Source organism: Prunus mume, linkage group LG2, assembly GCF_029339155.1.
Source record: "Prunus mume cultivar Tortuosa linkage group LG2, ASM2933915v1, whole genome shotgun sequence".
Taxonomy (NCBI): Eukaryota; Viridiplantae; Streptophyta; class Magnoliopsida; order Rosales; family Rosaceae; genus Prunus; species Prunus mume.
In genome coordinates this window covers 19,365,678-19,379,709 of record NC_142699.1, presented here as the reverse complement: position 1 = coordinate 19,379,709, position 14,032 = coordinate 19,365,678, and the positions used below count along the sequence as shown (strand labels likewise).

At 36.0% G+C, this 14,032-nt stretch overlaps 2 pseudogenes across 1 annotated transcript; both read left to right on the top strand.

Annotated features, from left to right (window-relative positions):
- Nucleotides 1–1,026: 1,026 nt before the first annotated feature.
- Nucleotides 1,027–2,029, top strand: LOC148919791 (uncharacterized; annotated as a pseudogene).
- Nucleotides 2,030–10,320: 8,291 nt separating this feature from the next.
- Nucleotides 10,321–12,589, top strand: LOC103342026 (cytochrome P450 CYP749A22-like; annotated as a pseudogene). Its single transcript, XR_016124653.1, has 5 exons — nucleotides 10,321–10,729; nucleotides 10,803–11,029; nucleotides 11,114–11,347; nucleotides 11,474–11,852; nucleotides 11,956–12,589. The product of XR_016124653.1 is annotated as a cytochrome P450 CYP749A22-like (transcript).
- The last annotated feature ends 1,443 nt before the right edge of the window (nucleotides 12,590–14,032 follow it).

The following is a 14,032-nucleotide window of genomic DNA, read 5'->3' as shown; positions in this document are numbered from 1 at the left end:
TCTTATTAGTTTGTATATATATTCTCTCAGCTCTCTCTCAATATTCTCTTAGTTTGTATATTCTCTCATATCTCTCTAAATATTCTGTTAGTTTGTATATTCTCTCAGCACTTAATACGGGTTCTTTTATGTTTTGGGAGCTATGGGTTCTTAATGGGAGCTTTATATGGGTTCTTTTATGTTTTGATGTTTGCATTCTGTTAATGGTTCTTTGAAAAGGAATGGGGATAGAAGAATTAGGCTTTGGTTTTTTGTAAACCGACGGTTGGTGGGACCAGACCGTTGGTCTAAATTTTTATTATACGTCAGCTTTTTATTTACTGCCGTCGTCGACCCTAACTAAACCTAACAAATATCTTGTTAGTTGCTTAAAGACGATGGTAAATAGATATGTCGTCGTCTTAATCTATGTTACGCGACTATTATTTTGTAAAAACCATCACCTTGATTCTTGTGGATTTTTTTTGTTATTTTTTTCCACTTTGTTCTCTTCTCTATCAATATAGTATTGTTTCATTACTGGTCTTTTCACTTTATCATATGTATGATTTTATAGTGTGTGAGATGGATAAGTCATGGATGCATGCGGATAGAAGATTGAAGGCATATGAGTTAGGTGTGGAAGGATTTTTGAATTTTGCTGTAGAAAATCTTTGAAATACAACTCATATTCGTTGTCCATGTGTTAAATGTAAGAATATTCGATTGTTTGGAGTTGGAATTATAGGGGACCACTTATACTTTAATGGAATTGATCAAAGCTATAAGATTTGGACATGGCACGGAGAACCTTGGGAATGGACTACTAATGCTAGTAGAAATGTGGAAGAAGATGAGCAAAGTAGGTTCAGTTTTGTTTATGAAGAAGTAGGGATGGATGGTAATGATTTAGGCGATACTGGATTTGATCCTTATGAGTTTGCCAATGTGATTGGGGATAAAGATCAACCCTTGTACCCTGGTAGCAGTAAGTACACAATGTTGTCGGCTTTGGTGAAGTTATATAATTTGAAAGCAAAACATGGAATGAGTGATGTTTGTTTTACATAATTATTGATACTTCAAGGAGATTTGCTTCCGGAAGGAAATACACTACCTTCCTCTATGTACGAGGCAAAAAAGACATTGTCTGCTTTAGGGATGAGTTATAAGAAAATCCATGCATGTCCCAATGACTACATCTTGTATAGGAAGGATTATGAAGATTCAACTAATTGTCCTACTTGTGGTGTCTCAAGGTGGAAGGAATGCAAAGATTCAATCTTGAAAGAGAGTGTTCCAGCGAAGGTGGTGTGGTATTTTCCTCCAATTCCAAGGTTTAAAAGGATGTTTCAATCACATAAGACAGCTAAGAGTTTGACTTAGCATACTGTTAGAAAATGGTTGACGGTCAGATGTCTCATCCAGCAGATTCCCTATCTTGGAAACTTGTTGATGATAAATGGCCGAGTTTGGTAAAGAGCCGAGAAACTTGAGATTGGCTCTCTCATCTGATGGATTCAATCCCCACAGTTCTTTAAGTAGCAGATACAGTTGTTGGCCAGTTATCTTAGTTACATATAATCTCTCACCATGACTATGCATGAAACGGAAGTTCATAATGTTGACCTTATTGATTTCCGGTCCTAAACAGCCTGAAAATGATATAGACGTATACTTAGAGCCTTTGATTGATGATATAAAATCTCTGTGGGATGGGATTAGAAGAGTGTATGATACACATATAGGAGAATACTTTACACTCAGAGGTGTATTACTATGGAAAATTAATGTTTTTTCTGCCTATGACAACTTATCTGGTTATGTCGTTAAAGGATATAAAGCTTGTCCAATATGCGACGATGATACACCTAGTCACAGGTTGAAAAATTGTCACAAAATTTGTTACATTGGGCATAGAAAATGGTTACCAATCAATCATCCATATCGGAGGCAGCGTGCAGCTTTTAATGGGAAACCTGAATATGGCACGCCTCCCGAGTCATTAACCGGAGAAGAAGTGTTGCACATGGTTGAAAATATTAATTAAACATGGGGCTCGAAAAATAGGGGAAGTGTTGGTGAGAATGATGGTGACAGAGTTTGTTGAAGAAGAAATCAAAATTCTTTGATCTCGAGTATTGAAATACCTTCATGTGAGGCATGTCCTATTTGTTATGCATTGAGAAGAATATTTGTGATAGTATCATTGGTGCATTGCTGGAGATCCCTAGAAAAAATAAAGATGGGATTGCTGCTCGGTTAGATTTATTGAACATGTGGGTCAAAACTGATTTACAACCCGAGTATGAATCCAGGGCTTTGGAATTTGTCAAGAGCAGAGAAGAGAGTGGTTTGCAATTCTTTCTATGGTATGAAGGTCCCTGAAGGTTATTTTTCAAATATAAAAAATCTTGTATCTTTAAAAGATTCAAGACTTCTTGGACTTAAATCTCATGATTGTCATACCTTAATGCAACAATTGCTCACTGTAGCAATTCGTTCTGTTTTGGAGAAGACTGCAAGGTATGCAATAACTCGATTGTGCTTATTCTTCAATTCTATATGTGCAAAGATGGTAGATGTTTCCAAGCTAGATAAGTTGGAAGAAGATGTAGTAGTTACTTTGTGTTTCCTTGAGAAGTACTTTCCCCTTTCATTCTTTGATATCATGGTTCATCTAGCAGTACATTTTGTTAGAGAAGTTCGTATATATGGCCCAGTATATTTTAGATGGATGTATCCGTTTGAAAGGTATATGAAAGTGCTAAAAGGGTATGTTCAGAACCGTAATCGTCCGGAAGGTTGCATTGCTGAGCGGTATATAGCTGGAGAAGCTGTAGAGTTTTGCACCGAGCATTTATCTGATGTTAGTACAGTTGGAGTGCCTTCAAGCCAGAAGATGGGAGTTTCAAAGCCATTTGCACAATAAGCTTAGTTCATCGGGACTTGTTGAACTAGGCACATCTATATGTCTTGGAGAATACGGAGGAAGTCCTACCTTATATCGTGTACATATGACTTTTATTTTTCATATGGAGTGCCATTTTAAATATTATTATTCCTTATGTTTATCTTATATACAAAGGACCGTAATACTTGATTTTTTTCGTGTCAATGTAGGGAACATATGATCCACATCAAGACCACTTATCCAAAATTTAGAAAGAGAACAAAGTGGCTGCAAGATAAGCACAATAGCACTTTCATTCAATGACTCCACTTTAAGGTATATATATGTTATTGAATGACATGCATATTCAACTTTTAATTTTCTTCCATTTTAATTTGCAGGTTCAAATGAACTTAATGGGGAAGAGCATAATGGCGTATCAGAAAATTTGAGGTGGCTAGGAGCTGGTCCAAGCATGGCAGTGCCATCATATAAGAGTTATCTTATTAATGGTGTTAAATTTAACACCAAGGCACAAGATGATGTGCGAACTGTCCAAAATAGTGGAGTTTATTTACTTGCACATACTATGCAAGTTGCTAGTGCCAAGGATAAAAATCCTATGATCTCCAATATGGGTTTTTATGGTGTTATTCAAGAAATTTGGGACCTTGACTACAAAAAGTTTAGAGTCCCAATCTTGAAGTGTGATTAGATAGATAACACTTCGGGCCTTGTAATTGACGAACTTGGATCTACCCTTGTAGATATGAGTAAAATTGGACATAGGAATGACCAATTTGTTACGGCTTCTCAAGTCAAACAAGTATTTTATGTTGATGACCCAATGCATCGTGGTTGGTCGGTAGTGTTATCAATGCCTAATAGAGAATATAATGATGTTATTGGTGATGATGTGCTAGGTGATACTAGAAGTGAGTGTGAGCCATTTACTAGAGGGATACCAAATGTTGACACATTTGATGACACTAGTGGGTGAGTTAGGGAATGAAAATATTAGAGATGGGTGTGAAGATATATGGATTGATTGATTGTTGTAATGTATGACATTACTTATTCAGTTAATTGTATGACACTAATTAATAATCACGTACAACATTTTAATTCTGATCACATATTCATTATATGCAGGCTTTGTGCACGACAAATCAAAAATTAAAAAAGCTGGGTTAAAGCTGTAAAGTATGACGGTTCGGTAAAAAAACTGGAAACACAGACGTCTCAAATAAAAACAACGTCGGGTTTTAAAAAGGCAAAAGACCGTAAAGCAAAAAAACAGACATCTAAAAAAGAAATCAAGTCGGTTTGGTTAAAATAAATCGTCGTCTAAAGGTCGAAATAAAGGCCGTTCAGTTCCATTAACTGTCGTGACAGATGTTCTGCACGTTGGATAGTCTAAAATAACTGACGTCTCCGAGCATACATACATCATGGCAGGTTAAACAAGCGACTTTTAAAAGGACAACCACGTCATTATGTAATCAAAACCGACGTGGTAGGCAATTACAATGTCAACAAGATGGATCTCTAGACGTAACCACGTCCATTATTTTAATGCCACGGACGTTGAATACATAATCCACGTCGGTTATTTTTCTATCCACGCTTTCAATACTATTTATAACGTCATCCTTTGACAATAACCGACATGGAGTATAGTTTTGTACTTCAATATTGGGTAATATTATGTCATTTTAAATCTTTTAGACGTCGGTTATTTAGAAAAAGTGACGTCTAACTGTGTCAAAGGGCCTTCTCTGTTAAATTTAAACGACGAGTCTCGCAAGTAACAGACGTGGAATATACTTACCACATCGGTTGTTATTAAAGTTCTCGACGTGGATAATTACATAAGCGTTGGTGATGCCAGGTGCAGGATGTGGTTATATCATGTTACGGCGATTATTGGGAGCCAAATGACATGCAATACTCTTTAAACATTGTTGGTTTGTGTAAACATCGTAGTTTATGTTTTGGACGTCGGCTTTTTTGTTTGTTTAACGTAGTACAAATTAACCACGACGGTTTCTAGCTTAGCCAAGTCGTTTTTCCTTCTTTTAGGGACATGGATAATTATCTGTACGTCGGTTCTTCTATTGATCTTGACATGTAAAATTTTTTAGACGTCTCAGTTTTCATAAAACCGTCAATTTAATGTTGTCGAAATTTCATTTTACGCTAATTATATAGTAATTACACGTCGGTTCGTAATAAATCTAGACGTTGAATTACTTAACGACGTTGGTTATTAACCATCGTTGTTGGTTGTACAAAAGATGTAGTAGATTTCACGACAGCTGGAAAACCTTCTGGACGACGGTGGTTTCCTGTTGTCTATTTCGATTTTTGTAGTAGTGTAGTCACAATTTTAATAATGTTGCAGCGTCATTGGTTGTTAGCAAAGCAAGCAAATAATCCACAATGAAGCCACATAATATTGAAGGGTCATCTTGTTAGGGACGAAACTGGCATCTTCTTTGTGTCGTAATCTTATACCACATGCATCCCAATTAAGTAATAAATCCATAAGTATCCCAATTGGAAATCAGTAGGTTCAGAGATACAGCCAAAGAGAAAAATAGCCAGGAAAATGAGTTGGTTCAGAGATCCAGTAATCACTCTTTCAAGATTTCTGTTTTTGTTCCTTCTCTTAGTTCTCATCAAGATCTTTCACAAACTATGGTGGGCTCCGATTCTCATCCAGAATATGTTGGCTTTGCAGGGAATCAAGGGCCCTTCTTACAGACTTATCCATGGAAGCACCAAAGAAATCATGAGCATGAAAAAGGAAACAATGGGAAGGCCTATGAATTTATCACATGATATATTACCCAAAGTTCAACCTCATATTCATTCATGGACCAAGATATATGGTAAGGATGGACCAAGAAAATATTTTTTTCCCCTAAGAAAACAAGGAAAGAAATTCTATATGGTTCATAGATAATTGGCCCACAGTGAAAATAAATGGCTATGGTGTCGAAATGTAACCATGTTTACGAAGAATCTTGTATACTTGGACATAACAAATTGAAAGCAAAAGTACGTACGCAAGCTATTTGAAAGGAAATATATATAAAACAGAGTTAGTTATACTCCTTTTGAGACGTATGTGCTATACTTGAGGGAGAAGAATTAATTCTTTGAAATTTTATATCTTCCCTTCCATTATAGCAGAACGAGTATGTAAGAATTAGAGACTAATATCAACGTGATTAAAGTCAACTCTGTGTATGAACTTGTTAAATTGTCTCGTGATATAGTTAAATTGTTAAATTGTATCAAAAAGTTCATGGCAAATGTTTATAGCTAATAAAGAAGGAGTGTTGTTATTTTCACTCATGTCATATTTCTCCACCCATATTATCTTTCTAAAATACCCTTTAATTATGGTAATCTTTTTTGCTTTTTATTTTTATGATGACACAAAACCTTTTGGTCAGCCAACAGCCCCCACAGCCCCACCCACCTGCCCACCCAATTTGGTCAACCACCCCACCCCGCTCTGCTCCTCCCACCTTCTTTGCAGCCAACAAAACATCCGTATCCAAATAGACACACATGTGATATATTTGAAAACCCACCACCCTCCAATGTGACAATCCCAGTAGATTCAAAATTCCAAGTTGTAACCCCAACAAACAATTTACGATTCAATTACTAGGGTTCATATTCAAAGATAAGGGGTTTTGTCAAATTTCCAATTAGTTTCAGAAAAATATAAATTGTTGGGTTTAATCTTCAAGGTCTGGGAAGGGGTTTAGTTTCGAAAAGAATGGGACTTTGCTCAGGGTGAGTTGGGATTGGTCAGGGTGGGTTGGGATTGGTGGTTGTTGAAGAGAGAGAGAGAGAGAGAGAGAGAGAGAGATGGAAAAGGGGCGGTGGTGGAGAAGACAAAGGGTGGGGTTCGTGGATGTAGAAGAGAGAGGAGGCGCGGGGGGTGGGGGGTTGTGTGAAGAGACAAAGGGTGGTGTTGGTGGTTGTGTATGTAGAAAGAATTTTTTTTTCTTTTTGTCAAATGGTAGATAGGGTTACTCGGCCTAGGGCAATCAGGGCTATAACCTAGGGCCCAAAACTTTTTTTTAAGACTATGTATATGTGTATAAAAATAAAAAAGAGAAGCCAAACTGCCTCATACGTTTTGTATTTTTTTACTGGACTTTAGTAATGTAACAAGTGACCCCCCAAATTGAGAAAAATCCAGTAAGGAAAAAGAGTATCACCACATCACATCAAGTATAAAATTAAATTAAGAAAATAATTTGTTATTGGCCAAAACATCAGAAATCCATAAAGGACCATCCTCTAACCACACTTGAAAGTCTTGAGACAGGAGCGGCTGCTTAGCCAATAAATGAGCAACTTGATTACACTCTTGAGAAGCAAATTGACAAGAAATATAAGCAAAACGATTAAAAAGGCCCTTGTACCAAAGAGGAAGGAAGCCAAATCAATCAACTTTTAAATTCTCAAGAAACGTATTGAGGAAGCAAATCAATTATTAATATACAATATAATAATTTTTTTTTTTTATAAAAAAAAAAAACCAGACCTTCTCAGCCACAACAAGAAGAAGAAAAAACCCTTGCTAACATAGTAACACTTGAGGTCTTCTCAAAAGTTCATAATACAAGCAAATTTTGGTGATTCTCGTTTTCTCTAATACAGAGTTGGAAAACAAATCATCCACAAGCTAGACCAGTACCTTTCTTTGAAGGTATTTTTTTTTTTTTTATAGATAGATATAGAATCTAGATATATATACATTTTGTAAATTGTAATACATATCTTTATTAACTTATTTTTTTTCTTTATTATTTTATTCAATAGAAAACTTGGTTGGGATTCTTGTTCTTTATAATTGGGAGTTTAAAGTTGAAGAAATATAGTAAAAATCCAGGTTTTATTGTTCTTGGTTAATTAGTTTGATAGTTTTTGAATGTGTTGTGCTTATTATAAGAATTAAAAAATGTTTCCTAAGAAACAACTTTCCAGAAATCTCGAGAGACAAAGAAAGAAAAAAGAAGAAGAAATTACTCAAATTTTAATAGGGTCTTTGAATAAAGAATTTGTTAAACAAACCAATGCTTCACTTGAAAACAATAAAATGAATACGTTCAAGTGCAGCCGAACAGGGGTTAAGACCCCCTCCATAAGTCATCAAAGAGGTCTTGGTATGCCCTGATCCTAGGATGGGGTCGTCTCCCCTCAGCGCCTGTCCTACGTTTTGGAGGCCCTAAGCGAACATCCTAAATGAGGCCTATATATGTATATTGATGTGATTTTTTTTTTCTTCAATAAGTTTTAAAAAATATTATATAACCTTAAATTCACAATTGTAACATAAAAGAAACAATCAATATGTTATTTACACAACAAATTTAAAAAAATTCATCAAAACATCATTAAATATCACTTGTTTTGTATAATCAAGTTTTTCTACCATATATTTTTCAATTTCTTAATGGGTTAATTTTGATTTAGTACTCTGAACTCTTACTCTTAAGGCATGTTTGCTCTTGCACTCTCAATTTTAACGATTACATATCCTAAGCTTTTCAATTTTTTGCAATATGGTTCTAGCATTAACTTCACACATCAAAATTTTAGTTAATTACTTCCATGACAGGCATGGGTCTCATTTATTCGCTTATTTCGATGTCAGTTGAAGAGTATTTTCGGGTAATTGGTGTCTTCCCGCCCATGAAGAACACATTACACGTATTAATACCAAACCATTTTTTAACAAAATGTCCTTCAAGTGACATTGAAAAAAATGAATAGGTGGGACTTAGGATTACCACACAAGTAATTAACAGAAATTTTAATGATAAAGTTAATGTCGGAACTAGATGGCAAAAAATTGAAAAGCTTTGGGTATGTAATCGTTAAAATTAAGAGGGCAGGCCCAAACATGCCTTAAAACTCTAATAAAACCAAATGCCCTATTTTCAGACCCAAAAAAAAAAAAAAAAAACCAAATGCCCTATTTTGATGGGGATTGGAACTTAAAAAATACAACATTAAATGAATTTTGCATTATGAAATCACTAAAGCAATCACTAATAAATTACAAAAAACAAATAAATATTATACTATTTGTTTAATATATATATATATATTATGGTTGTATTTTATAATGTATACATTGTTTTTTTTTTGCATAATTTTGATATAAATTAATCATTTATAAGACTAAATAATAAATAAATAAAAGAAATAGGCCTTGATTACTCCCCCAGTGCTAAGTCCTACCTACCGCCTAGCCATTTTTCTTCATATACATACAAGTTGGTGTGTTTTCAGATAAGGTCAAAATTGACAGTGGCATTTTATTATACCACCCAATTTATTATTACAGTAAGGTAGCGTTTGGTATTCCTGAAATTTTTAAAAAAGCGGCTTTAATAAAAATTTTGCAACACTGGCGTTTGGTAAACATCAAGAAGTAACTTTTAAAAAAAATTGCAGTCAATGACTGCTGTTTTTTCAAAGCAGCAATAACCCAGTTTTTAAAAGGTGCTTTTTAAAAAAAATTAACAGGTGGTTTTAATGAACATTTGACTTTCCCATAATGCCCTCACTTATTTTTCAAATAGACAGTCCTTATCCCTCCAATACACATCGAACGACGCAAACTCCTCTTCTCCATTCTGCAAACTCCTCTTCTTCTTGATTTTGTTCATTCGCAATCCTCCCTCTTTCTATTCGTTCTAACTCACATCCCTTTTTCTATTCGTCGTCCGCAACAAACCCCACCCAAGCTCCAACCACAACCTCAACCTCCGACCATGGGCTGTAGACGACGACGATTACAGACAAGCACCGATGGCAGACGAGCACCGACGGCAGACAACGAGATTCCACAACATGGACTATAGACGACGATGACAACTGTGCAAGGAGGACGACTTCTCTGGGCAGAGGGAGAAAAATAGAACAAGGAGAAGGAGTAGAGTAGAGAATTTTTGAAAAAAAAAAATGTGATGAGAGAAAGGAGAAGAAGAAGCAGGCGGCAGGAGGAAAGAGAAGAAGAAGAAGATGAAAAAGGAGGAGCGGCAGAAAGAGATGCAGAGATCTGAGAAGAAAAAAGGGTCCCAAAAAAAAAAAAAAAAAAGGGAGATGCAGAGAGAGACGAAAAAGTTTGACCCAAAAAAAATGTGAATTACAAAAAGAGAAAAATTATGAAGCGTAAAGTTGTTGTTGTTGTTTTTAAAAAAAAAATTAAAAAAACAGTAGAAAAAGAAATAAGAAAACAACAAATAATTTCATCATCATGATTCATTTTTTTTGTCACTGTACACACTGAAAGCCCTTGTGATAAAAATTTATCATACACTTTGATTATTCAGAGTACTTTTTTAAATATAATTTACCAAACACTTAACTGATTTTTTTCACACTTGTAGCACAGCAGAAGCAGTTTTTTTTCTAAAGCATAGCAATGCAAAAGTAGCCCTAACAGAGCAAGACAATTTAAATAGTCAACTGAGGGAGCTGAATATTGATCTGGTTCAGAAATCTAGCAAAAGAGAAAAACTTTACTAAAAAAGATGGATTCCTCTGGAGAAGTAGCAATCATTCTTTCAAGCTCTGTGTGTCTGTTCCTCTTTTTAGCTCTCATCAAGATCTTTCACAAGCTATGGTGGAAACCGAGAAGCATACAGAGGCTGATGGCTTTGCAGGGCATCAAAGGCCCTGCTTACAGACTTGTCCATGGAAACACCAAAGAAATCTTCAACATGCAAAATGAAGCCATGGGCAAGCCCCAAGGTTTATCACATGACATATTTCCCAGAGTTCAACCTCATTTTCACTCCTGGACCAAGTTATATGGTAAAGAAACTCCTCATTGACCATGGTTTTTGAGTCTTTGTTCTGAAATAACTTCGGTCATCTTTTGCAACAGGGAAGAATTTTCTTCAATGGTATGGTCTTCGACCTCAATTGATCATCACGGAACCTGAGTTGTGCAAGGAGATACTGAATGACAAAGATAGAGCTTATCCGAAAAGCAAGCCCAAAAGCTTTGTGAAGCAGCTACTGGGAGATGGACTTGTGACAACAACCAACACTGAAAAATGGGGAAAATTGAGAAAGGTGGCCAACTATGCTTTCCATGGAGAGAGCTTAAAAGTAAGTTCTTACAGTTGTTTATGAATGGCAGAAAAATAAGAAAGGCATAAATTGAAAGTAAATTTGTTAATGGCATGATGGTAGAGTATGACTCCGGCAACGATAGCTAGTGCTGAGATTATGCTTGAAAGGTGGAAAAATCAAGATGGCAAAGAGATTGAGATGTTTGAAGAATTTCGGTTGCTCACCTCAGAAGTGATTTCCAGGACAGCATTTGGCAGCAGCTACTTAGAAGGGGAGAAGATTTTTGAGATGCTGATGAAGTTATCCTTCTTAATCTTTCAAAAATTTTTTGAAACTCAGGATTCCTGGTATCAGGTGAATTCTTTTTTCTTTTTCTTTTTTTCATTTTCCCCATCTGCTGCGCATCAAAGAACTATTCACAAACGAATTCTTGGATTATTAGTTTAGTTCTCATGTTAAGTCTTTCATTGAATATTACAGTAAGTTTTATAAAACATGCGATGAGATCGAATCAGAGAATCTTGAGAAAGGAGTATATAACTCCATAATGGAGATTGTTAAGAAAAGAGAAAAGAAGGCAATGGCTGGAGAAGAAGATGGCTTTGGGAGTGATTTTCTTGGATTACTTTTGAAGGCTCATCATGATGCCAATGACAACCAGAGTATTTCTGTAGATGACTTAGTTGATGAGTGCAAGACATTTTACTTTGGCGGACAAGAAACTTCTAGTAGTTTGCTTGCTTGGACTGTCTTTCTTTTGGCAATCCATACAGATTGGCAAGAGGAAGCAAGAAAGGAGGTCCTAGAAATATTTGGAAAACAAAATCCGAATACGGATGGCATTGCCAGACTAAAAACAGTAAGAAAGTCCAGTACTCAATCAATCGCTTCTTCAAGTGGCATAAATGTTCTTCATTAACTATGAAATACTGATTTCTTTTCAAATATTCATTTTCATGCAGATGACTATGATCATCAATGAGACTCTGAGGTTATATCCGCCTATTGTTGTCCTTGAGAGGGAAGCTGAAAGGGAAGTAAGGCTGGGAAACCTCATTATCCCTGCTGCTGTTGAACTCGTCATTCCATGTTTAGCATTTCACCATGAGCCTGGACTCTGGGGACAAGACGTGCATCTTTTCAAACCGGAGAGATTCTCTGAAGGGGTTGCTAAAGCTACTAAGAATAACATAGCCACATTCTTACCATTTGGTATGGGACCACGAAATTGTGTGGGTTTGAACTTTGCAACCAATGAAGTAAAGATTGTTCTGTCAATGATTTTACAACGCTACTCTTTCACCCTCTCCCCGGCCTATGTCCACTCTCCCTTTCGGCTTCTTACAGTTCGCCCTCAACATGGACTTCAAGTAATGCTACACTCACTGTGAACTGAAAGAACCAGAATTGCCCATAATCTTGGACTTGGTGTATGGATTACCTGATGCCCTTCCTTGGACATGGTTAGCTTGTTATTTTAAAAGATTGTAATGTCTGCTGTGAAGTTTGTAAAAATTTAACCTCCTGTTCTGCTGCTTTGCTGCATGTTTCTGGTAGAATTTCCATTGATGAAATAAAACGTTTTGGGAACCCAAAGAGCATCTCTAACCCCAGGCAGCACATTAGCATGAACTGCACTAATGCATATAGCCCAAAATATGAAAATAATAAGGTTCATGGGAACCTACATATATATATTATTCTCATCGCTGACGTGTACAAAAATGAACAAGTATAAGGGAGTTTTCTTCAAACTTGGAAACGGCCAAAGAAATTGCACATTGCACATGCCAAGAAAATAAGGGTACTTAGAAACAGACTACAGAGGAAATGAAGAGAGAAGTGATGGGTAAATTTGGTGGATTAACACCAAAGAAATCTCCAACATGACAAAGGAATTGTTAAAGAGGGCTGCACAATGTTTAGTATAGTCCAGTTAGTCACAAATTTTAATAATGTTGCAGCGTCATTGGTTGTTAGCAAATCAAGCACATAATCCACAATGAAGCCATATAATATTTGGCAAACAAGCTCCAAACTCTGATGGCCTTGCCAAACTAAAAACAGTAAGAATGTCACACAGTCAATTGTTTGCCCAAGTGACAAAAAAATGTTCAACTAATATGTATAAAATCCTGATTTGTTCTCTATTTTTCCTTTTGATGCATGCAAATTGCAATACAGATGGGTATGATCATCAATGAGTCTTAAGGTTGTATCCTCCTATTGTTTCCATTGCAAGGAAAGTTGAAAGGGAACTTAGACTAGGAAAGCTCATAGTTCCTGCTAATGTTGAAATATTCATCCCAAGTCTAGCAATTCACCATGAGCCTCAACTCTGGGGAGAAGACGTGCACCTTTTCAAACCGGAGCAATTCTCTGAAGGGATTGTTAAAGCCACAAAGAACAGAATAGCTGCATTCTTACCCTTTGTAATGGGACCTCGAAATTGCGTTGGGTTCAACCACTGAAGCAAAGATTGTTTTGTCAATGATTCTACAACGCTACTCCTTCACCATTTCCCCTGCTTATGTCCACTCTCCTTTGCAGTACATTACAGTTCGCCCACAACACGGAGTTCAAGTAATTCTACACTCACTGTGACTTGCGTGTGAACGATATAAACCTACCATGAAATTGTGGACAAACCTGTAACAAAATGGGCAAGGGTCTTGTAGCTTAAGTGGTTAAGAGATTTGTCACGCTTCGAGGTCCTATATTTGATTCCCTTCCCCAATATCGCTCATTAAAAATTTTATTATTATAAAAGAAAAAAGACAATGATTTTCACTTATTTTATTCACTTACACTCCTTTTTAGTTAAAAAAAGAGTGTAAGTGAATAAAATAGGAGAAAAAGGAATGGGGAAATCACCACTAAAAAAAAGGTATAACACAATGGTAGGTCTTAATTAATACAATGAAAGAGAGTTTAATAGCATCTTTGATAGCGACTATATGTGATTGATAGGATTTCTATTTAACGTTGCTATCAATCACATATCTACATTTCTTGTGTGGTCACGCTTTCCACCTTAAG